Source organism: Heterodontus francisci, chromosome 6 (assembly GCF_036365525.1).
Source record: "Heterodontus francisci isolate sHetFra1 chromosome 6, sHetFra1.hap1, whole genome shotgun sequence".
NCBI classification, from domain to species: Eukaryota; Metazoa; Chordata; class Chondrichthyes; order Heterodontiformes; family Heterodontidae; genus Heterodontus; species Heterodontus francisci.
The window spans coordinates 10,702,612-10,725,350 of record NC_090376.1 but is presented as its reverse complement, the minus strand read 5'-3'; the positions used below and the strand labels follow the sequence as shown (position 1 = coordinate 10,725,350).

General features: G+C 45.1%; 1 protein-coding gene across 1 annotated transcript in view; it reads left to right on the top strand.

Moving 5' to 3' along the window:
- Window positions 1-19,508: 19,508 nt before the first annotated feature.
- The window catches only part of lrrc32 (leucine rich repeat containing 32), a 36,393-nt gene continuing 33,162 nt past the window's right edge, over window positions 19,509-22,739 (top strand). The window contains exon 1 of the mRNA XM_068033102.1: window positions 19,509-19,774. The gene's annotated coding sequence lies outside the window, so the exon portion shown is untranslated. The remainder of the gene's footprint in view (window positions 19,775-22,739) is intronic.

Genomic DNA, 22,739 nt, shown 5'->3' with positions numbered 1-22,739 from the left:
CGGAGGAGAGCGAGGTGTTAAAGTGAGAGCAGTACTGAATAGAATCACCTTCACTGTCAGAGCCAAGGGCTTTTTGAAGAAGCTAAGACGAATCTCTTGGAAGCTCATTGTTTTTAATGAGATTAAAATAGATCTCTTTAATTCTGTTCTTCCCAGCACAGCAAAACGAAGGTCTTCTATTTAAAGGGGAATTACACGTCTCTTAACATTACTCCACGCCACAGGATGATGGCAGGTTTGAAGAGGCCTGAACTGTTAAGCAGGTTTCAAGACTGGTTAGCGAATATACTCCCCTGTAGTTCTGTATGGATTTCTCTGTTCCCAATCTTTATGCTTGTCGAGCTTTAAGTTCCTTACTCCGGCAGACTTTCTAATTGCTATGTATCTGTGGCTTTTTTTTGATACAGTGAAAAGGAGAAGAGCATAAAAATGACCAGCCACCCAGGTCTACCAAAGGTTCAGCTGTATATTCTTCCACCATATACGGAAGTAAAGGCACAGAAAAACATTAAGCCGAGCTCACAATGAAACCAGCTTGTAGTACGTGGTCCGAGCAATGGGGAGTCTTCCCTTCCCACCTCACCCACCCATTACTGCCCTAAAGAATAACCCACAGTCACATTCATGCAAGTTCCTTTTAAACCACCTGAGCTGGAAGCTGAGCAATTCGACAGTTGTATCGCAACACCAAGGTTTCTGTCACGGCAACTGTGTCCAAATTTACCAGCAAAGCTATGAGACCTCCTCTGGTTTTTGCTGAATGGTGCGGTGATGTAAGGTAGAGTGCCCAGTTGCACCAGGGAGCAGTGGGACACGGACACTTCAAGTCCACAACTCTCCCCCCATGCCCCTCTCCCTCCACGTTAGTGGTTTACTCAACGGGGCATATTTGGGGGTTGTGAGAGATGGCGAGATATCATGGCAGAATGAGGTGGTTCTTCCCCAATTGAGGGAGGGAAAATCAGAGAATGGGTAATCTCAGGCCAGTCCTGTTGCCACTTTCAGAATGGCATTTGCAAGGCAGGCCTGGAGTGGGAATAAGGGGGAAGGGGAGAGGGAGGAGGGTGGGAAGCTATTGTCTAGATGCCTTCCCAAGCCAGGAATGATGTTTAGCGTGAAAGGAAGAAGGACAAATGAAGAAGAGAGGTTAAAAAGAAAAATAAATGTATATATTTTAGTCAATAAATTACCACCCAAGATGGGTGAGTTTAGAATTCTATCTACGAGCTTATATTATTTCATGAAGCACATGCACATTTGAAGGCCAACCTTACTCTATGTCAGAATCCAGTAGCAGTGGACTAGTTGGCACATTTTTGTACAGCTTAGACTAGTATAGACTCTTTTCTTGGACCTCTGCATAGCCTACAACATTACTCTACTGTTTCTGAAGGAAGCATTAATCTTGATTACTTAGCTATACATGAAGCACTGCATGTTTAAGTGTCAGCTGTGGCTCGGTTTGTAGAACTCTCACCTCTGAGTCGAAAACTTGTGAGTTCAAGCCACTGTCCTGAGGCTTGAGCACAAAATCTAAACTGAGGCTCCCAGTGGAGTACTGAGGGAGTGCTGCTGTTGGAGGTGCCTTCTTTTGGATGAGGCATTTAACTGAGGCCCTGTCTACCCTCTCAGGTGGACATAAACGATCACGTGGCCCTATTTCAAAGAAGAGCAGGGGAGTATTTACCCCTCAATCACCATCAGTAAAATAGTTGAATCTGCTCATTATCACATTGCTGTTTGTGGGATCTCGCTGTACACAAATTGGCTGCTGCATTTACTTACATCACAACAGTGACTATGCTTCAAAAGTACTTCATTGGCTGTAAAGTGCTCTGGAACATCCTGGCATCATGAAAAGTCCTGTATGACTGCAAGTCTCTGTTCGTAATCCTGAAAGTGGCTTACATAGAATTACCTAGAATCTACAGCAGACAGACAGGCCATCCAGCTAGCACTTATATGTCACATGAACCTCCTTCCATCCCTCTTTATCTCATCCTATCACTGTATCCTTCTCTTTCTTTCTCCCTCATGCGTTTATCTAGCTTCCCCTTAAATGCATCTCTACTATTCACCTCAACCACTCCTAATGGTAGCGAGTTCCGCATTCTAACCACTTTCTGGGTAAAGAATTTTCTTGGAATTTCCCATTGGTGACTGGTGCTTGCAGGATGGTAGTTTCAGCCACGTCATTGTTCAGGCTGGCGGCAAAGATCAGATGGCATCGTGCAAAAAAAAGCAGAAGCTGCTCCCCAAGACCCGGTCAACACTTGCTCATCAAGAAATAACCAAATAAAACACAGATTAACTATTCTTTCATCCTATTCCTTTTTGTGCAACATCATTGATACAAAATCCCTGCCATGTTTGCCTACATAACAACAGATATTGTACTTCAAAGGTAATTCTTTGTGTGAAGCGCTTTTTAAGTGTTTCAAAATTTTAGCCATGGCTTCTATCATGTTCCAGAAGTTGTGAACGAGAAGTAGTGCTTGCAGTTATAGTAACAGGGTCAGTTTTAGGGAAAACGGCACCCTGGGAGAACTTGTATTCTGGCAGCCTTGAACAAGACTGAACTCACTTGGCACCCACCACCAGCCATAGTTACTGTGGGTCTACCAGGCGATCTTCCTGCTACTGTCAGTGCTTCTCCATGCATGCTGCCGTCCGAGGTGTGAAAAGCCATCCCTCTTGGCACTGCAGCTGTGGCGACCGCACTCCGCTCCCGCCTCCCTGCTCACACCAAGCCCTGCCTCCAGCCACACACCTGTAAGGCCAGTGCTACTTTCACATTATTTCACAGAAGGTCTCTATGGGCCCCCAGGGGTCCCAGGCCTCCCACACCCCAGTTTGAGAAACACTGCTGTCAAAGATCCCATGGCACTATTTCAGAGAAGAGCAGGGGAGTTCTCTCCTGGCCAATATTTATCCCTTGGCCAACATCATTCAAAAAAACTCTCGTTATCTTAAAGCCTGGCTCGGGTGTAAAATCAAAACCTGACCTGGGCCCGACCTGACAACAGTCAACCGGAACCCGACCCGGGCCCTAGTCCTTTAATTTTTTAAAATGCCCGACCCAACCCCAACCCATCACACGTATTCAGGATTGGTCAGGTTGCCAGGCTTTAGACCAGTGATCGAGTACAGGTTGTTGTTGTACCCCTGTTCAATTGACATCATAAAGTTTTTTTAAAAAAGCAACAAACACTGATTTCAAACAGGCGAAGGCGCCGCGACCTCGAGCACTCGCGGGAAAAGAAGTATCCACTTCAGGAAATCACGCAATGTAACAAACAAGCTACTGAACTGTATCAAGTTCCGATGTCATTAACAAAAAAAAACTCCGCCGAGAACTCAGGTTGGGAAGTTTAATCTCCCTATTTACAGATAATTTTAAATCCTTGGGCCAAGTATAGATTAAAGCAAGAGCTCAGTTGATGTTTCTGTACTTACTTCAGTTACTGGTATCTTCCCCGGGCTTGTCAGTTTCTCCCGGACTTGATAGATTTCAGAGTGTAATGGGTTTGGTTAATTTCACGCAGTTGCTTTATGTCAGAACTTGTAGCTGTTTCTTTCCCCTCCTTCCCCCCCACACGCCACCCTCCCACCCCCCACCCCACTCTTCTCACCTCTGATTTCTGTTTGTCCTGAACTCTGTCCACGCCCAGCCCGACCCGACCTGAGCCCGAATTTTGGACCCGGAAGAGAGACCTGACCCAAGCCGAACCTGACCCATGTCGTTGGGTGCACAAATTGTGCTGTGCACAAGTTGGCTCTTGTTTTTGCCACATTACAACAGTGACAATTCAAAAAGTAGTACTTCATTGGCTGTAAAGCACCTTGGGATGTCGCCTGATGTTGTAAAAGACGCTATGCAAAGAAATGCAAGTCTTTTTTTTCTGTCTCCCAACACATTTTTGGGTAAATTTTACGGATTATTGCTCCCAACGTGGAGTTTCATTGTAATGTCATAGAGTCATAGGCTGGGATTTCACGATGAAGCAGTGGCCACACCCACTGGCTGGAAAGCTACCTTGTGCGGCTCAGGCAATTAATTGGATGCCCCGCCTCCAAGAGCTGCCAGCCAATCAGGGGGCCGGATTGCAACGAGCGAGAAGAGGAAACATGGACGCCGGCCTCGGAGCGGGTCGTTGGGGTCGGGGCTCGCCGGGGCCTGGCTGATTGGCAGTGGGGGGGCCATTGTGAGGGCCGAGGGGGGTGTTCCAGTGGGGGTGGCCCTTGCTGCTGAGAGGACCCATAAGGAGGCTGCCAGGTATTACTGGGTGGCCTTCTCAGGCGGCAGAATGCCCATTCATTGCTGGTAAAATACTGGTGGGGGGGGTGCAGAGGCCCCTTGGTGGCCATTCACTGGCCACTTAAGGGCTTAATTTTCCTAAAAGCAGGCAGGCCACCTGCCACCTCCCCTGCCGCTGGGCTTGACAGGGTAGATGCTCAGAGGACGTTTCCCCTCATCGGGAAATGCAGAACGAGAGGGCACAATTTCAAAATAAGGGGGTCTCCCATTTACGACAGATATGAGGAGGGATTTCTTCTCTCAGAGGATCACTAATCTTTGGAATTCTCTTCCCCAGAGAGCAGTGGAGGCTGGGTCATTGAATACATTCAAGGCTGAGTTAGACAGATTTTTGATCTACAAGGGAGTCAAGGGTTATGGCGGGGGAGTGGGGGGCAGCGGGGGGCTGCAGGAAAGTGGAGTTCAGATCAGCTATGATCTTATTGAATAGCAGAGCAGGCTCGAGGGGCTGAATGGCCTACTCCTGCTCCTATTTTTATGTTCTTATTGTTCACCCTTGTCAAGGGATTGAAAGGGCAGGAGTTCTTGTTTAAAAGTCAGGATGTGGGAAGGAAGAAGGGAAATGAATGGAGCCTTTTCCCCCAAAGTTAAAAGAGATTATTAAAGGGATAGGGTTCAAGGGGCAATTATAGATGTTTCTGAGGGTATCTGGGGCAGAGGGATATGATGAGAAGGTTAGTAAAGGGTTTTGATTTACAAATAGGAGATGGGCCTGTTGGACTTACCCAGATATATTTTTAAGTTTCACTTCAGGAAGATGGAATCATAGAATCTTCCAGCACAGAATGAGGCCATTCAGCCCAGTGTGCCTGTGCCAGCTCTTTGAAAAAGCTCTTCAATTAATCCCACTCCTACCTTCTCTTTCCCCATAGCTCTGCAAATATCTTCGTTTCACGAATATATCCAATTCCCATTGAAACGTTCCTTTGAAATGTGCCCGTCTGTACTGTATTATTCTGTGACAGGTTACAACATTTATCCCTCAACCAAGTGCACCAAAAGCAGGTTATCTGGTAATTTGCTGTTTGTGGGACCTTGCTGTGCGCTAATCAGCTGCTGCATTTGTCTACCTAACAACGGTAGGTACACTTCAAAAGAAATTCTCTAGCTGTGAAGTGCATTGGGATAGCCTGAGGAGGTAAAAGGCGCTGTATAAATGCAGGTTAACCCCACATGGAGCATCACACTGGTATATTATAAGGACAGGTTGGATAAACTTGGGTTGGATTCACTTGAGTGATCTGACTGAAGTGTCTAAAATTTGTAAATGATTCGATGGGGTAGATATCGAGAAGCTTTTTCCTCTGGTGGCAGAATTCAGAACAAGGTGGCATAAACTTAAAATTAGAGCCAGGTCATTTAGAAGTGAAACCAGGAAACACTTTATCACACAAAGGGTAGTGGAAATCAGGAACTCTCTCCCCCAGAAAGCTGTGGATGCTGGGCGACAATTGAAACATTTAAGACTGAGGTTGATAGATTTATTTTAGGTTAACATATCAGGGGCAGCAGGGTCATTTGAGGCCTCAGGGGGTGGTCAATCCCTTTTGCGAGACGCCGCAGGCCCAGGCAAGGGTTATGAGCCATGGCCAACGGTGGAACCAGCAAAATTTCAGTGGTGATGGCGGAAAAGCGAGAACCTCGAGGGGCAACAACTGCTTAAAGGTGGTGGATCATTCAGAGGACTTGTATTTCCTCTAAAGCACACATGAGAAAGGCAATGGGAAACCACCTCATGTACTCGTCCCCTCATCAAATTAGAGTCAGAGAGAGAGATACAGCACTGAAACAAGCCCTTCGGCCCACTGAGTCCACACTGACCATCAACCTCCCATTTATACTAATCCTACATTAATCCCATATTCCCGACCACATCCCCACATTCCCTCAATTCTCCTACCACCTACCTACACCAGGGGCAATTTACAATGGCCAATTTACCTATCAACCTGCAAGTCTTTGGCTGTGGGAGGAAACCGAAGCACCTGGTGGAAACCTGCACGGTCACAGGGAAAACTTGCAAACTCCGCACAGGGAGTACCCAGAACTGAACCCAGGTAGCAGGAGCTGTGAGGCTGCGGTGCTAACCACTGCACCACTGTGCCACCCAGTTCTCATGGAAGTTAAAAAAAATGGGAGGCTCTTATGAGCAACTGAAGGAGAAAGCACAGGAATGTGAATCATGGAAAAATGAGCAGAGGACCTGTCTGTCACTATATCAAGGGATATGGAGCAAAGGTGGGTAAACAGAGTTGAGGTGCAGATTTCATATGGTCTGACTGAATGATGGAGCTGGCTTGAGGGACTGAATTTCACCAGCATCGTAATGATAGAGGGAAGGTTTGCTCTGATCACTACTTCCAATGAAATTACAAACCAATACTTTGGACTTGACAGAGTGGATACCAGGAGGATGTTTCCTCTTGTGGGAGAGACTAGAACTAGGGGACGCAGTTTAAGAATAAGCGATCTCCCTTCTAAGATGGAAAAGATGGAGATGAGGAGAATTTTTTTTCTCTCAGAGAGTCGATAGTCGTGGAATTCTCTTCCCCAGGACATCGTGGAGGCTGAGTCATCGAATTTATTCGAGGTTGAGTTAGATAGACTTTTGATTGACAAGGGAGTCAAGGGTCGTGGGGGCAGACAGAAAAGTGGAGTTGAGACCACAACCAGGTCTCCACGACCTTATCAAATGGTGGAGCAGGCTCGAAAGGACAAATGGCCTACTCTTGCTCCTAAGTACACATTTCCTCTATGCTCCTCCGTTCCTAAGTTGCTATGAAATGCCTGTGGAATTTCATTCAAGCAACAACCGAGGAAATCCTTCCCACAATCTCACGTACAAATCAGGTCAAATATGCCCCACTCTGGAGAGTATGGGGGTCAGGCCCGCACCCGAAAGCTCTGAGATTGTGACCCTTAACAATAAAAAGGAGTAAATGTTCGTGTAATATGGAGTGAAAATGGGGCAGGCATTAGCTCAGTCGCAGTGGCACCTAGTGACAGGGCCAGGGAGGTGCGAACACTGCTTCCAAACTCTCAGCGTTAGAATGTGAGCAATCAGAGTAGATAAGGACAGCACTTTGGGAAGTGCCTACTCAGGCTGGACAGTGTCCCAGAAATTCACATCAAATGCAGACGGCTGGAGTCCATGCTATCAGCAAATGCACAGCTTGGGCACAGCATATTACATTAACATAGCCGAGTGACGTCTTTTTCGGAGTGGCATTTTTTTGATTGATACTAGTAGGTCATTGAGGTTTTATATTCGAAATGAAAGGCATTCTGCCTTGTCTATCATTCTTCATATCGCAATCTTAAGAAACTTGGGCTGCTTTTGGGACAAGCCTTTTTGTTTTGTTAGGCCTCTTTAGGTGTCCGCGTAACTGCCAGTCTTAGCATATTGACAGTGCTTTTTGCCACTGAGTCAGAAGATCATGGGTTCAAGTCCCCTCCAGGGATATCAGCATGTAATCCAGTCTGACACTCCCAGTGCTGCACTGCAGGAGTGCTGCATTGTCAGAGGCACTGTCTTTCTGGTGCAAAAGATCCCAATACTCGAAGAAGGTGAAGGGAAAAATTCTCCCGGTGTTGGTTAATAACGACTAACCCTTGACCAACATCACAAAAAAAAATCAGATTATCTGCTCATTAACTCATTGCTGTTTGTGGGAGCTTGCTGTGTGCAAATTGGCTGCCCTGTTTCCTACATTCTGATAGTGACTACTCTTCAAAGGTATTTCATTAGCTGTGGGATGTCCTGAAGCCATGAAAAGGCACTATATGAATGCAAGTTCTTATTTTAATGTTAAGGATTGGAACAGATTTTTTTTCTCTCCTGCAACTGCTAGCATTCCACTAGATGGCGACCTAGATACATTCTGGAGATTCCCCATTGTTCCCCAGCTGTATAAACCCAGCACAATCCTAACAGAGGGTTCTTTAAACATGTCATTCCATTCTGACTCGGAGTGGTATGGTTTTTAATCCCTTCAGACTTTAAATAGAAACTAATTTATAAACAATAGAGTGGATAAAGATGAATCACTCGGCTGTGAGAGTGTCTGGCAAAGCAAATCTTTCCAAGACACTCCAGTAAGTAAGAGAGACTTGCATTTAGGAACTACGCTTAAGAACGAGGACATTTGGTCCATTATGCCTATGCTGACTCCTTTTGAGAGCACTATCCAATTAGTCCCACTTCCACCCTAGCCCCCTTTCCCCATAGTCCTGAAAATCTTTCCTTTTCAATTATAATATTCTAATTCTGGCCTCTTGTGCATCCCTGATGTTAATTGCTCCACCCTTGGTGGCTGCGCCTTCAGTTGCCTTGGCCCCAAGCTCCGGAATACCCTCCCTACGCCTCTCCGTCTCGCTTTCCGACTTTAAAACACTCCTTAAAACCTACCTCTTTGACCAAGCTTTTGGCCATCTGACCTAATATCTCCTTTTGTGGCTCACTGTCATATTTTGTTTAATCATGCTCTTGTAAAGAACCTTAGCATGTTTTACTAGGTGCTACATGAATATAAGTTGTTGTTGTTATATTTATCCACCTCCCATTGGAAGTTGACTATTGAATCTGCTTCCACCATACTTTCACATATGGGCCGGGATTTTACAGGCCCCCCCTGAGGTGGGGTCAGAGGCGGGAAGGGGATGGAGAATAGCCATGGGTGGCGGGGGAGGGGGGCAGCGAAACAGAAGGCCTGTCGCCTCCATGTTGCCCAGCGATCTTCCCAGGGCGGGTTAGGCCAACGACCACCTTCCCACCCAGATGCCTATTGAGGCCCTTAAATGGCCGAACTACGGCCAAATAAGGGCCTCTTCCTGCCGCCACTGGGATCTTACCAGCAGCGGGGGTGGGGGGGGGGGGGGGAGGGCCTCAACTGTACAGGGAGGATGTCTTGTAAAATAAGGCACCCTCCCTCCGGGCTTGGGAGAGGGGGGGGGGTCCCTCCTTCTTGGGCAATTTGTGACCCATAGAGGACTGCCACCGGGAACAATACTCCCCAGGAAGCCCCCTCCCCCTGGACTGAACAACCAACCCCCTACCCCACCTCACCAGGGCCCTCCGAACTGGCCCTGGCGACCCCGCCTCAGCTGCCTCTTGTCCAGAGTTGCAGTGCTGGGCCTGGGTCCAAGGCCTCTGCAGTACCGGCAATGGCCTCCACTCCCAGTGGTGCTGCTGAGCTGCTGGCCCTCTGATTGGCCGGCAGCTCTTGGAGGCGGGACCCCCTTTAAAGGGACAAGAATCCCTCCTCCTGAAACTTTGACTCAAAAAGACCAGAGGGTTGCTCCAGGGGGTGGGGGTGGGGGGGACACACCAAAAGGCAGAGGAGGGGTTTTTCCCTGCCTTTTCTGCCCAGCGCCGGGAGCCCCGCCACCAGCACAAAATCCAGCCCATAGTGTCTTATCACATCTCAAAGCACTTGACAACCAATGATTTATTTGTAATGTTGTTTTGTATGTGAATGTAGCAACCATTTTACACACAGCAAGATTCCACAAACAGCAATGCTCGGTTAGAATTTTTGTTTAATGTTTTGAAACGTGAAGGAATGTTAGCCAGAACACTGGGAAAACTCTCCATTTCCCCTCCAAATATCTCCCTTGGGATCATTAACATTTGCGTAAACTGGCAGATGGGGTTTTGCAGGACACCTATTCACACCAGCAATGCTCCACTCTGCATGTTCCCCTGGCAAAATTGATGGATACTTATACTGGGGAGGGAATAAGAAAATGAATAAAACATTGTCCGTGTGGGATTAGGAGCTTTAAATTGGTCTCAGAGCCCTGAGCAAAAGAAAGGAAAAGAAATCAGCTGTCATTCCAATCATTAACTGCAGAAACAGTGACTCCTGCTGGAATGTGTGGGTCAGGCTGTAGTGCATACCACAGTTGAATAGTCCATCAATAATGTCTGCCTAGACTTACACATGAAGACTTATCATTTGGGTGCGATTCAAGATTGTGTGTGCTCATGTGGAACTGCACCCCAGAACTTCAGCAGGTTCAGCAGAGGAGGGAAAATTGAGTGTCCCTTAAAGAGAAATCTCACTGTCAGTTTCCCTTAAAGAGGAATCTCACCCTCAGCTCCCCTTAAAGAGAAATCCCACTGTCAGTTTCCCTTAAAGAGGAATCTCACCCTCAGCTCCCCTTAAAGAGAAATCCCACTCAGTTTCCCTTAAAGAGAAATTTCACCCTCAGCTCCCCTTAAAGAGGAATCCCACTGTCAGTTTCCCTTAAAGAGGAATCTCACCCTCAGCTCCCCTTAAAGAGAAATCCCACTCAGTTTCCCTTAAAGAGAAATTTCACCCCTCAGCTCCCTTTAAGGAGGAATTACACCCTCAGCTCTCCTTAAAAAGGAATCTCATTCATCCTTAAGCTCTCCTTAAAAAAGAGTTTCAGTCACTGTAAATTTAAAGAGGGAACCTTATATTTTGTGTCATTGAAATGGGGGCTATCACAGTCAGTACTACTAAGAGTAGAGACTTGCCCTCGCAATATCATTTCACGAGGGACTCTCAGTGCCTGTATTGTGATTCTCTTAAAAGTCCTTTGACTTTTCGGGTATTTTTCTATTATTGTTTTGTACATTTCTCTTTCAAGGTGAGTGAGAGGCAACCAGCAACCACAGAGACACCAGTCAGTGGGGTGGCAGTGTGAGGGGTAGGATTACCAGATTGTAAGTGAGACGGTTTCTAATGCATCTTGACTAATGGCCGTCTGGAGGTGATAATTTCACTCCTTTAAACACGGAACCTCTCCCAGGCTGGATTCCCGATGATATCATTAGTGCTCACAGCAGCACCCAGCACTCCCTGTGAGATAAAGTGCCTAATATAACCATAAAATTCACTTTAATACAGATTCTCAATTAATAGAGAAATACATCAAACACTCCGTTTGGAAAGGACTGGTCATACCACACTATGCGTGGGGTTCACCGAGGCAACATCCTAATGGAGACAGAATATATCAGATGAACCATTGTCTGGTCTGACTATGGTGTCTTAGTTTGGTTGGGAGCGTCCTCACCTCTCCCACAAGGGTTCAAGTCCAACTCCAAACAGAAACATATAGTCTAGGCTGATGCTCCAGCACAGTATTGAGGGAGTGCCGCTTTGTCAGAAGCGCTGTTTTTTGAATGGGCATTAAAACGAGGCATCTGCAGCCTGTTGAAGTTGCCAGAAGGAAGAACCCGTATTTATATAGCGTCTTTCACAATCTCACGGTATATCGATGCCATTCACGGCTGACGAGGCACTTTTTTGAAGTATAGTCGCTGTTGTAATGTAGGAAACCTGGCAGCCAATTTACACACAGCAAGATCCCACAAACAGCAATGTGACAATGATCTGTTTTGATGACTCTGGTTGAGGGATAAATATTGGACAGAACACCAGGGATAACTCCCCTGTTTTTCTTCAAAATAGTGGCCATGGCATCTTTTACATCCAGACAGGACCTTGGTTTCACGTCTCATCTAAAAGATGGCAACTTTTCAGCCTAGATTACACACTCAAGTCCCTGGAGTGGGGCTTAACCCCACAGCCTTCACACTCAGAGGCAAGAGTGCTACCATTAGACCACAGTAACATCTTGGTGTTAAAGACCTTGTCGCCTAAATTGACAAAAACCTGATATCTCTCTGAGACCCTTGACCAACATTCCACCTTCAAAGAACACCATCAAAAAGCTGCAGACAACACTGCAGTCCTGCTTCGTTGACCTATACCCCCTGCTGGGGAATCATTGTCCTCCTCCATGGCCTGCATCACCTTATCAGGCAAGCCCATGGTGAAGGGCTATCTCCATAACAATACTGGTTAGTAAAACACTGTGTGAGTGAATTTCCTCAGGTCTTCTAACCCCCTCTATCACCGTAAGAAAGACCGTTTTCACATGAAGAGTAATAGGAATTCTCTCCCCTGGTCCCAAAAGGCTGTGGATGCTAGGAGACAATTGGAGTGTTCAAGACTGAGATCAGTAGATTTTTGTTGGGTAAGGGTAGAAGATCCAGCCGTGGTCTGACTGAATGGAACAGCAGGCTCAAGAGGGCTGCTCTGTGATCCACCAAGCACTGAGATTAAAAATGTTTCGTTCCTCTTTCACCGCCAGCCCTCCGAGCTGGGATAAAATTTCTGCGTTGGAGCTGATCCATCTCACACGACTAAACTCACATTTAAGCCAAAGCAAAAAAGGTCACAGACTACACCGAGACAGCTAGAAGGGAAGGACGAGTGTGGGGGGGGGGGGGGGGGGCGGAGGTGGTGGGTGGTGATGTGTCATCGCCATGCCAACGAAGGGATCCAGATATGCCAGTGTGAAACCTGATGAATTACCAGTTAATATCCTATAAATATAACATGGCTCAAGGACAAGGAAATGGGAATAACGTGGAGAGCATGGAGGGAAAATTGTGGAAGTATGCTTCTGTTTACCTTTAAAAGAAGGAAGAAAATCTGTGTTCAATTAAACTATCAAAATGTTCCTTTTTATTTGGTTATGGGGAGGCTTAACTGCAATGCGTTCACTGACCCGTGCTTCTTCAGCTTCCTGTAATGTGCAGACTAAATTCCCTTACCCGCCAACACTGAACGAGACCCCTCAGTGACCTGTGAAGTATCTGATTTATCATGTACCCATAGAACAGTCTCTTCCTGCTCAGCAAGTGACCTTACTTGTTGTAGGCTTTGATTCATACTCGGGCAGCCAAGGGGCATTGATCTAACGAAGCCTCGGACATTTAAAAGCAAATACCCTGGCTTCGACCTTCATCAAACATCACTTGGTGCAGGGAGGAATCTGGTTATGAGGTGTCATAAAACTGATGAACTTTTAAAAGCCACCGCCATTCTAACCAGGAGCTCTGCCCTTAAGAGTTATTGGGAAAACAAACAAAAGGAGTTTTAGGATTCCATTGCTGGTACAGGAAATCAGGCTTATCTGATCTTTTGGTAGCTGAAACTCCATCCTTCAGTTCTGTTTTCATTTTTAAAACATGGTAAAGGAGACCATTCAGCCCCTCGAATCTGTTCCACCATTGAATTTGATCTTGCTGATCTGTATCTCAATTCCATTTACCCACCCTATTCTATGTCTCTTACCTAACAAAAAACTATCAATCTCACTTTTGAAATTTACAATTGACCTCCAGCCTCAACAGCTTTTGAAGGAAGAAAGTTCCAGATTTCCACTACCCGGTCTAATTTTAAGGTTGTGCCTCCTTATCCTGGACTCCGCGCCCCCCCCCCCTCCCAGAGAAAATAGTCTCTTTCTATCTACCCTATCAAATCCTTTAATCATTTTAAACACCTCAATTAAATCACCCCTTGATATTTTAAATGCAAGGGAATACGGGCCTAGTTTATGCAATCTGTCTTCATGATTTAACCCTTGAAGGTTCGGTATCATTTTGGTGAATCTGCACCACACCCCACTCCGAGGAAAACAGATCTGTCCTGTGGTGCAGTGTCCATCTTTCTGCCCTCCTCTCCCTAAGGTGGCATTTCTTGCTGGAGGTATCTCAGTTCTCTTCCTATAGCAATGCTATTTGATCCTCTGAACTTGCCTATTCTATTTTTCCTGAACTCCAGAATATGCCATTTGGCACACTCTTCCTGCCCTTTACATCCTCGCTGTGTTGCAGTCAATATTCCTCACATCATCTCCCACTCTAATGCATCCTTTCCCAGGCCCTGGCACTATTCGAAGAAGAGCAGGTGTCCTGGCCAATATTTATTCCTCGACCAACAATCATTAAAACACATTATCTGTTAATTGATCACATTGCTGTTTGTGGGATCTTGCTGTGCACATATTTGGCTGTCATGTTTCCTACAGTACAACAATGACTACACTTCAAAGATGCTTCGTTGGCTATAAAGCACTCTGGGACGTACTGAGATCATGAAAGCCGTTATATAAATATAACTTTTTCTTTCTTACTCTTTTCAATCTTGGTGCTTTTTCCTCGTCCCTGTGGCTTGTGCATTCAGCTACATATTTCATGTGAAGTTAAGATACACACAGTTAATAAGGTACTGGTGTCGAGAGATTAATGTAATTTCATCGTGTCCAGGACACTGATGAAACAAATATTTACAAGAATTGAGGGGGTTTAAACTTACTAAAGATTAAAGCATTTTACAAGTTAATGATATCCAGCTAACTTCAGTCAATTGTCTTGTTGTAGTTTAGCCTCAGTTACATTGTTGGCCAAGCAACAATTAACAATTAGGTTAATAGGAGATTATAATAGATGTGCTCAAATTTATGATGGAGTTTTGATGGAGTAAATAAAGACAAACTGTTTCCACTGCCAGGAGGGTCAATAACCAGGGGACCCAGATTTATGTTAATTAGTAAAAGCAAAGGGGAGATGAGAATAATTTTTTTATGTAATAAGTTGTGATCTGGAATGTTGTGCCCGAAAAGGCAGTGGAAGCAGATTCAATAGTAACTTTCAAGAGGGAATTGAATAAATACTTAGAAAGGAAACATTTCCAGCCCTGTGGGGAAAAAGCAGGGGGAGTGGGACTAATTGAACAGCTCTTTCAAAGAGCCAGCACTGGCACGATGGGCTGAATGGCCTCCTTCTGTGCTCTATGAATCTCCATTGATGCTTGGGTGAATTAACAGCTAAGTTTGGGATGAATAGAAAAGGGGAAGCCAGGGTGAAGGATTGGAGATGGCTGAGCTGAAGCAAAAAGGAGATGGAGAAGGAGAGAAAGAAAGAGAGAAAAACACAAACAAAGAAAGGGAGAGAGGGAGGAAAAGAAGAGAGAGGAAAGGGAGAAAGAGGCACAGGAAGAGAAAACCAGACAGAGAGGGAAAAAGAGAAAGGAAGAAATAGATGATGAGAGAGAATCTTTAAACCACAGACTTGTTCTTAAATCTGTGCTTTGTTATGTAATAATTTCCTATTATAGAATCATCGAATGGTTACAGCACAGAAGGCCATTCGGCCCATCGTGTCTGTACCAGCTCTCTGCAAGAGCATCTCACCTAGTCCCACTCCCCAGCCTTTTCCCCACAGCCCTGCAAATTTTTTCTCTTCAAATAATTATCCAGTTCTATTTTGCAGGCCTCAAATTGAATCTGCCTCCACCACACACTCAGGCAGTGCATTCCAGATCCTAACCACTCGCTGCAATAAAGGTTTTTCCTCATGTCGCTGTTGCTGCTTTTTCCAATCCCCTTAAATTGGTATCCTTTGGTTCTGGATTCTTTGGCCAATGGGAACATTTTAATCCAATCTATTCTGTCCAGACCCCTCATGATTTTGAGCACCTTGATCAGATTTCCTCTCAATCTTCTCTTCTCCAAGGAGAACAGAGCCAACTTTTCCAATCTATCCATGTAATTGTCTGTACAAATAAAGAAGATCGACATTTAATGTGATACTAGTAATTTTATTTTTGTGGTTATGAATATAATATTAAACTGCGTGCAATGTACATGAAGTACAGTATTTTCATTTGAGGCAATACCATAGTATTGTATATTATATTGAACAAGATATGTTCTGAGTGTTACGACCAGGTGAGAAAGGTGTCTAGGGGTCTCTCTTAGCCTTCACCTGGTCTTACCGTAACAGGGTTTAATTTTTAAAACACCATGTTTTTAGCTCTCCCTTGGCGAATCCTTGTTCACAGCTTTCCAATTCTAAGGCAAAGAAACCAACACAAACAGGTTTTCTTAGGTTTAAAGAAGAAAAGTTGAAATTTATTAAACTTGAACTTAAACTCTAATTTGGTTCACGCCTACGGATACACGACGTGCCCCCGCTAGCATGCATATGCGATACACACATGCAAATAGAGACAGAAATGAACAGAATAAATAAAGCGGAAAAGTTTGAGGCAATATCTGAAGAGGGTTCTTGTTACGGATCTATGAGCTCACTGTAAAGTCCTTGATTGTAGGTAGATCTTGCTTTTCATTGGGGTCCAGTATTCTTCTTAAACCTTGTTCACTATAGGAGACTTTTCTTCTTGGGGTTCATGTGTCTTCAGTGGATTCAGAGGCTTGTGAGAAAGAGGTGGGAGCAGACAGGGGAGATCCTTTCAGTCCAGGAGCAAACAGTCTGTCTGAGTTCAAAATCTTTGTGGCCAGTTCAAAAGAAAATCCTGGAACAGCCAGTTAGTCATGTGACCAGCTGGTCTAACCAGTCCTGGCCCTTGTGGATTGTATCCCCCATAGCAGGCCCTGGAATGCTCACCTTCGATGTCTGTTAGTATGTAAAAACATTTCCCAGCCACGGCTGATCTGTTTAACAAGTCAGTTCCTCGCTCCAAACAACAGTTAAAAATCAATGTTCATGACAAAATTGATGTGCCTCATTCTTAGCAGGTGGGGGCCTAGCATGACATGAGTCTGCCGGTCAAGCTGGGAGATAATGGGATGCCTGTGATAAGAAATTCAATAAGGGTCTCAGCTCCATCTAGTGACCCAATGTTGAGGAAGTATCTGCCTGTAAGGAGAGGATCAGTTTCAACTGTGATGGCTCTCCCTTGGGAGAATAGCCCAACTTTAGACCAGTCCCACTGGAGATGTAGCCCAGTGACAACCATTACCACAAGACGGAGGGAAATTGAATAGAATATGCTGTAGTCAGTGATGGTATGAGATAAATATCTTCCATTATAAGGCTACTGCCATGAGGTATCTTATCGAAATCTCTCCCTGTTGTACTTGCATGTTTATGTCAAGCAATGCAGCTAATTCTATCACTAGATCAACAGAAAAAAAAAAGGATTGAACTTGCATTTGTATAGTGCCTTACATGACCTCAGGACATTCCAAAGTGCTTTACAGGCAATTAAGTACTTTTTTGAATATAGGAACATAGGAGCAGGAGTAGGCCATTCAGCCCATTGAGACTACTCCACCATTCAATTAGATCATCTACCACAATGTCACTTTCCCACATTATCCACATATCCTTTGATGTCATTAGTATCTAGTAGTCACTGTTGGGAATCTAGGAATTCAGTTGCGGACTGACATTATCTCCCTATAGAGAATTGATGAGGTCTGATTGAAGTGAAGTGTTGATATTTAACAAGATGGGGGCGGGTAGGACTTCTTCTGATTATTGCAACATTGTAAAACCGTTGGGATGACTTCTTCGGTGCATTTTTGTGTTTAAAAGTTTTGCTAGGAATATAGAAATCATCACAAACTCTTTTTGTGATGTGGTTGATGCTGGTGTTTATTCCCCATTCCTAGTTTACTTGAGAGGTGGTTCTGGAACTTCTCCTTGAACCCACTGCAGTCGACGTGGTGAAGGTGCTCCCGCAATGATGTTAGGTTGGGAATTGCAGGAAATTGACCCAGTGACAACAAAGGAATGGCAATATATTTGTCGCAAGTCAGGATTCTGTGTGATTTGAAGGGAAGAGACTGGGTTCCCACCAGATTTCTGCTCTTGCCCTTGTCAGTGGTAGAGGTTGCGGGACAGAAAGGGACTGAAAACAGCACATTGGTGAAGGGGGTGAATGCTGAGTCCAGTGACATGGGCATCCATCAAGAAAATCATGCAAAAGCCTAGATGGCATAATGCTTGGAAGAACTGCAACATACCGGATGAATTCCTGATAGAGAACCCCACAGTACAACCTGGAGGACCAAACCTTCCTCACGACCAGTGGACAACCATTCCAACCACCAGCTGCTACCGCTTTCACCTTCTTCATAGATGGAAGATTAAAGCATCTCCATCTCGTGACTGCAGAGCTCCTAATCAGACCCTGAAGTACATCATCAAACATGTCCTCAGAGGAAATTTGCAAGTAGCCTACACTCAGCCTCTGTCCTACTCTCATAGTCACAGGATTGATACACCTGGTCCAGTTCAGTACCTGGTCAATGGTGATGGTGACCTCCTTCCCCCCAAGAGTTGATTTTTTAAAAATTCTTTCATGGGATGAGGACATCACTGGCATCCCCTAATTGCCCTTGAACTGAGTGGCTTGTTAGGGCCACGTGTAGGCCAGACCAGGTAAAGACAGCAGATTTCCTTCCCTAAAAGTGATCCAGATGGGTTTCACGACAATCGATGATAGCTTCATGCCACCATTACTGAGATTAACTTTCAAATCCATATTTTTAGATATATATTAATTAATTGAATTTCCGGATAGAATTTAGATTCCACCAGTTGCTGTGGTGGGATTTGGGCCTCTGCATTACTAGTCCAGTGACCATACCACTATACCACTGTCTCCCCATTTGGATTAGGCAAAGGCACTGCTATTGAAGGTTGAGTGGAGAACGGATGGGCTTTCTCTCACTTGAAAAGGTTGCTATCTGGCACTTCTGGGCTGCAAATGTTAGCTGCCAGTTGTCAGCCCAAGTCTGGGTGTTGTCCTGCTGGTATGAACTGCTTCCTCAGTGGAGGAGTGGCGAATGGAGCTCAAGAGTGTGGGAACAGTCCAATCCTGATCTGATGATGGTAGGAAGGGATCGATAGAGTTGCTGAAAAGCAGAAGAATTCTTACTGCATACCATAATCAGTGTTAATGGGCAAATACTTACCAGTCAACACTCCTATGCCTGCCATTTTAGCAGGGCCATTAACCAATTTAACTAAAATAGAGTTGACTTCCTGTGTTAATAAGAAATTCCGAGGACTTCAGACCAAAGGGTGAAAGCCTTGATTCACTGACTCTTCATTAGTGGCTCAGAAGATGGTCTAATCTTGATTCAAATGTTTTGACCGGAGAGGTTCTAACTATCAGGAAAGATTGAACAGGAAAAGAGAAAGCTGAGGAATGACCTAATCCAGATTTCTAAAATTATGGAAGTGTTTGATAGGGTAGATGTAGAAAAGATGTTTCCACTTGTGGGTAAACGAAAACCAAAGGACATAAATAAAAGATAGTCACTAATAAATCCAATAGGGAATTCAGGAGAAACCTCTTTACTCAGAGGGTGGTGAGGATGTGGAACTTGCTACCACAGCCAGTGGTTAAGGTGAATACATTTAAGGGGAAGCTAGATGAGAAAGGAATAGAAGAAGATGTTGATAGGGGGATATGAAGAGGGGTGGGAGGAGGCTCGTGTGGAGTATAAACACCAATAGAAAAGTTTCCTCTCTCAGTAAGGAGGCACCAGGACCCAGCGTCTAACCCAATGATTAATCGTGACTGAACTTCCCAGATACTCCAATATAACTTGATTTTTTTTGCAATCTTCCTAATATGGTTGAGATTCCGCAACGACCAGAAATATGTTCCCAACTCCCACCTCCTCTCTGCCGTTCAGTCAACGGGATGGGATGTGCAAAACGCCAGTAGCAGAAAATCGCCCTTCCTCTGATTAAATGGGTCCACAGCGGGTGTCCTGAAGGATCGAGAGGAGGGGGGGGCAGATTTCCAAAATGTGGGACAAAGTGGGGAAGATTTGACTTTTTTCCCCTCTGTCGGCTGTGCTTCCAGTCAGGTAACAACCAAACACTTGTTAACTGGGGGAAAAAAACAATGTTTTACTTTTTGTTACATTTCTGCCTGGGTTTATTATGTCGCTATATTTAAATCTGGTTATCACTGAATTCAGATTGTTGTAATAGATTGTTACAAAATAACCATTTTAAAGTAATCCCGTCAATGTTGTAGCGGCTATTCCTGGAGTTTTTATTTCCACAAGCCTAATTCCGGTGAAATTGACAAATGTGTAAATTTCTTACTGATGAATGGGTTACTCTCTTGTCCTTTGCCTAGACTGCAAACCTGCTTTTACGTTCCTCCGCCAATATCTAGTTATTTCATTTCACACAGCTTTAAAAAAATGTTAACCCTTGCAGGTATTTATTAAATATATATTTGATTTGATATAACTCACCCTCGGTGCTAAAGGAGGAGGGCGATCTCAATGCACAGCAGTGAAATACGGAGCTTACGGCAAAGAGCATCTAAACCCAGAGAGAGCAAGAACTATATTGTAAAGAGTATCACTCAGCCGAGGAAGTGTTTATCCCAAAAGTTCTTCCTTGACTTGTCGCATTCCAATGAGCGAGCTGCTTGCCAATAAGTAATTAAATGATGACCTTTTAAATAGGCATTTGACCGCCACATGGCTCAAACAGCGGCAGCAAATTTAAGGGATAGGCTGATAGTCCAGTGCAGTACTGAGGAAGCGCTGCACTGTCGGAGGTGCTATCTTTCGAATGGGACGTTAAACTGAAGCCCGGTCTCCTTGTTCAGGTGGATGTGAAAGGCCAGGGCCACTGTTTTGAAGAGCAGTGGAGTTTTCTCGGTGTTTTGCCGATTGGTCTCTCATCTCATACGCGGCGTGTGGGATCTTGCTGTGTGCAAGTTGGCTGCTATGTTTGCCTACTAGACAAGTAATTAATTCGCTAGGAAGTGCTTTGACATGCTCTAAGGATGTGGAGCTCCCTCTGTAAACGTGAGCTCGTGCTTTTTCCCTATTAGTGCTGAATATATTCAAGTGTTGGCTTCTCTGGCTTGAAAGAAAATCTTGCATTTATATAGCGCCTTTCGCAACCTCAGGACGTGCTTTACAGCTAATGAAGCACTTTTGAAGTGTAGTCGCTGTTGCAATGTAGGAAAAGCAACAACCAATTTTCACACAAGCTCCCACAAACAAGTGTTTACGACCAGATTTTTTTTTACTGATGTCGTTTGTAGGATAAGTATTGGCCAGGACAGCAGAATGAACTCTCCTGCTCTTCAAAACAAGATCGGTATGCCTACCTGAGAGGGCAGACAGAGCTTTGGTTTAACGTCTTATCAGAACGCTAGCCCTCCTGACTGTGTAGCACTCCCTCAGTACTGCATTGGGAGTGCCAGCCTAGATTCTATGTTCAAGTCTCTGGGCTTGAACCCACAATGTTCTGGCTCAGAAGTGAAGTATGGGACAGAACAATTGCACACAAATGGATGGTGGACTATAATGTTGCATAGATATTCTGGAAATCTGAAATAAAACCAGAAAGTGCTGGAAATACTCAGCAGGTCTGGCAGCATTTGTGGAGAGAGAAACAGTTAACGTTTCACGTGTGTGAAAGGGTTCAGATGAAAGGTCACGGACCTGAGAAATTAACGCTGTTTCTCTTGCCACAGATGCTGCCAGACCTGTTGGATATTCTGGAGTTCTTTGTACCTGCATTCCTCATTAGAGATGAATCAATCTTTGGTCAGGAAATTTAATGGATGCGTTACAGTTGCTTGGGAATAGTCTGTAGAATTAGTGGGCTTGTTGGGCTGAGACAAGTGCTAGAGTGGTTGGGGGATGGGAACCTTTGCAAGGAGTCAGAGGAGGGGGGGAATCAAAGACAAGAACAAAAGACAGTAAGGGGAATAAGAAAAGTGATAGGCAGAGAAATCAAGGGCCAGAATCAAACAGGGCCACAGTGAAAAATAGTGGGAAGGGGACAAGCAATGTTAAAAAGACAAGCTTTAAGGCTTTGTGCCTTAATGCGCCGAGCATTCGCAATAAAGTGGATGAATTAATCGTGCAAATAGATGTAAACGGGTGTGATATAGTCGGGATTATGAAAATATGGCTGCAAGGTGACCAGGGTTGGGAAATGAACATCCGGGGTATTCAGTATTTAGGAAGGACAGACAAAACGCAAAAGGCGGTGGAGGTGGAGTTGCATTGCTGGTTAAAGAGGAAATTAACGCAATAGTGAGGAAAGATATTCGCTTTGACCATGTGAAATCTGTATGGGTAGAGCTGAGAAACACGAAGGGGAAAAAAAACGTCAGTGGGGCAGGACAGACCCAGCAGAGGTGGCAGCACAGTGGTATACAGTAGGGAGGGAGTTGCCCTGGGAGTCCTCAACATCGACTCCGGACCCCATGAAGTCTCATGGCATCAGGTCAAACATGGGCAAGGTAACCTCCTACCGATTACTACCTACCGCCCTCCCTCAGCTGATGAGACAGTACTCCTCCATGTTGAACAGCACTTGGAGGAAGCACTGAGGGTGGCAAGGGCACAAAATGTACTCTGGGTGGGGGACTTCAATGTCCATCACCAAGAGTGGCTCAGTAGCACCACTGCTGGCCGAGTCCTAAAGGACATAGCTGCTAGACTGGGTCTGCGGCAGGTGGTGAGGGAACCAACATGAGGGAGAAACATACTTGACCTCGTCCTGACCAATCTGCCTGCCGCAGATGCTTCTGTTCATGACAGTATTGGTCGGAGTAACCACCGCACAGTACTTGTGGAGACGAAGTCCCGCCTTCACATTGAGGATACCGTCCATCGTGTTGTGTGGCACTATCACCGTGCTAAATGGAATAGATTTCGAACAGATCTAGCAATGCAAAACTGGGCATCCATGAGGCGCTGTGGGCCATCAGCAGCAGCAGAATTGTACTCAACCACAATCTGTAACCTCATCGCCCGGCATATCCCCCACTCTACCATTACCATCAAG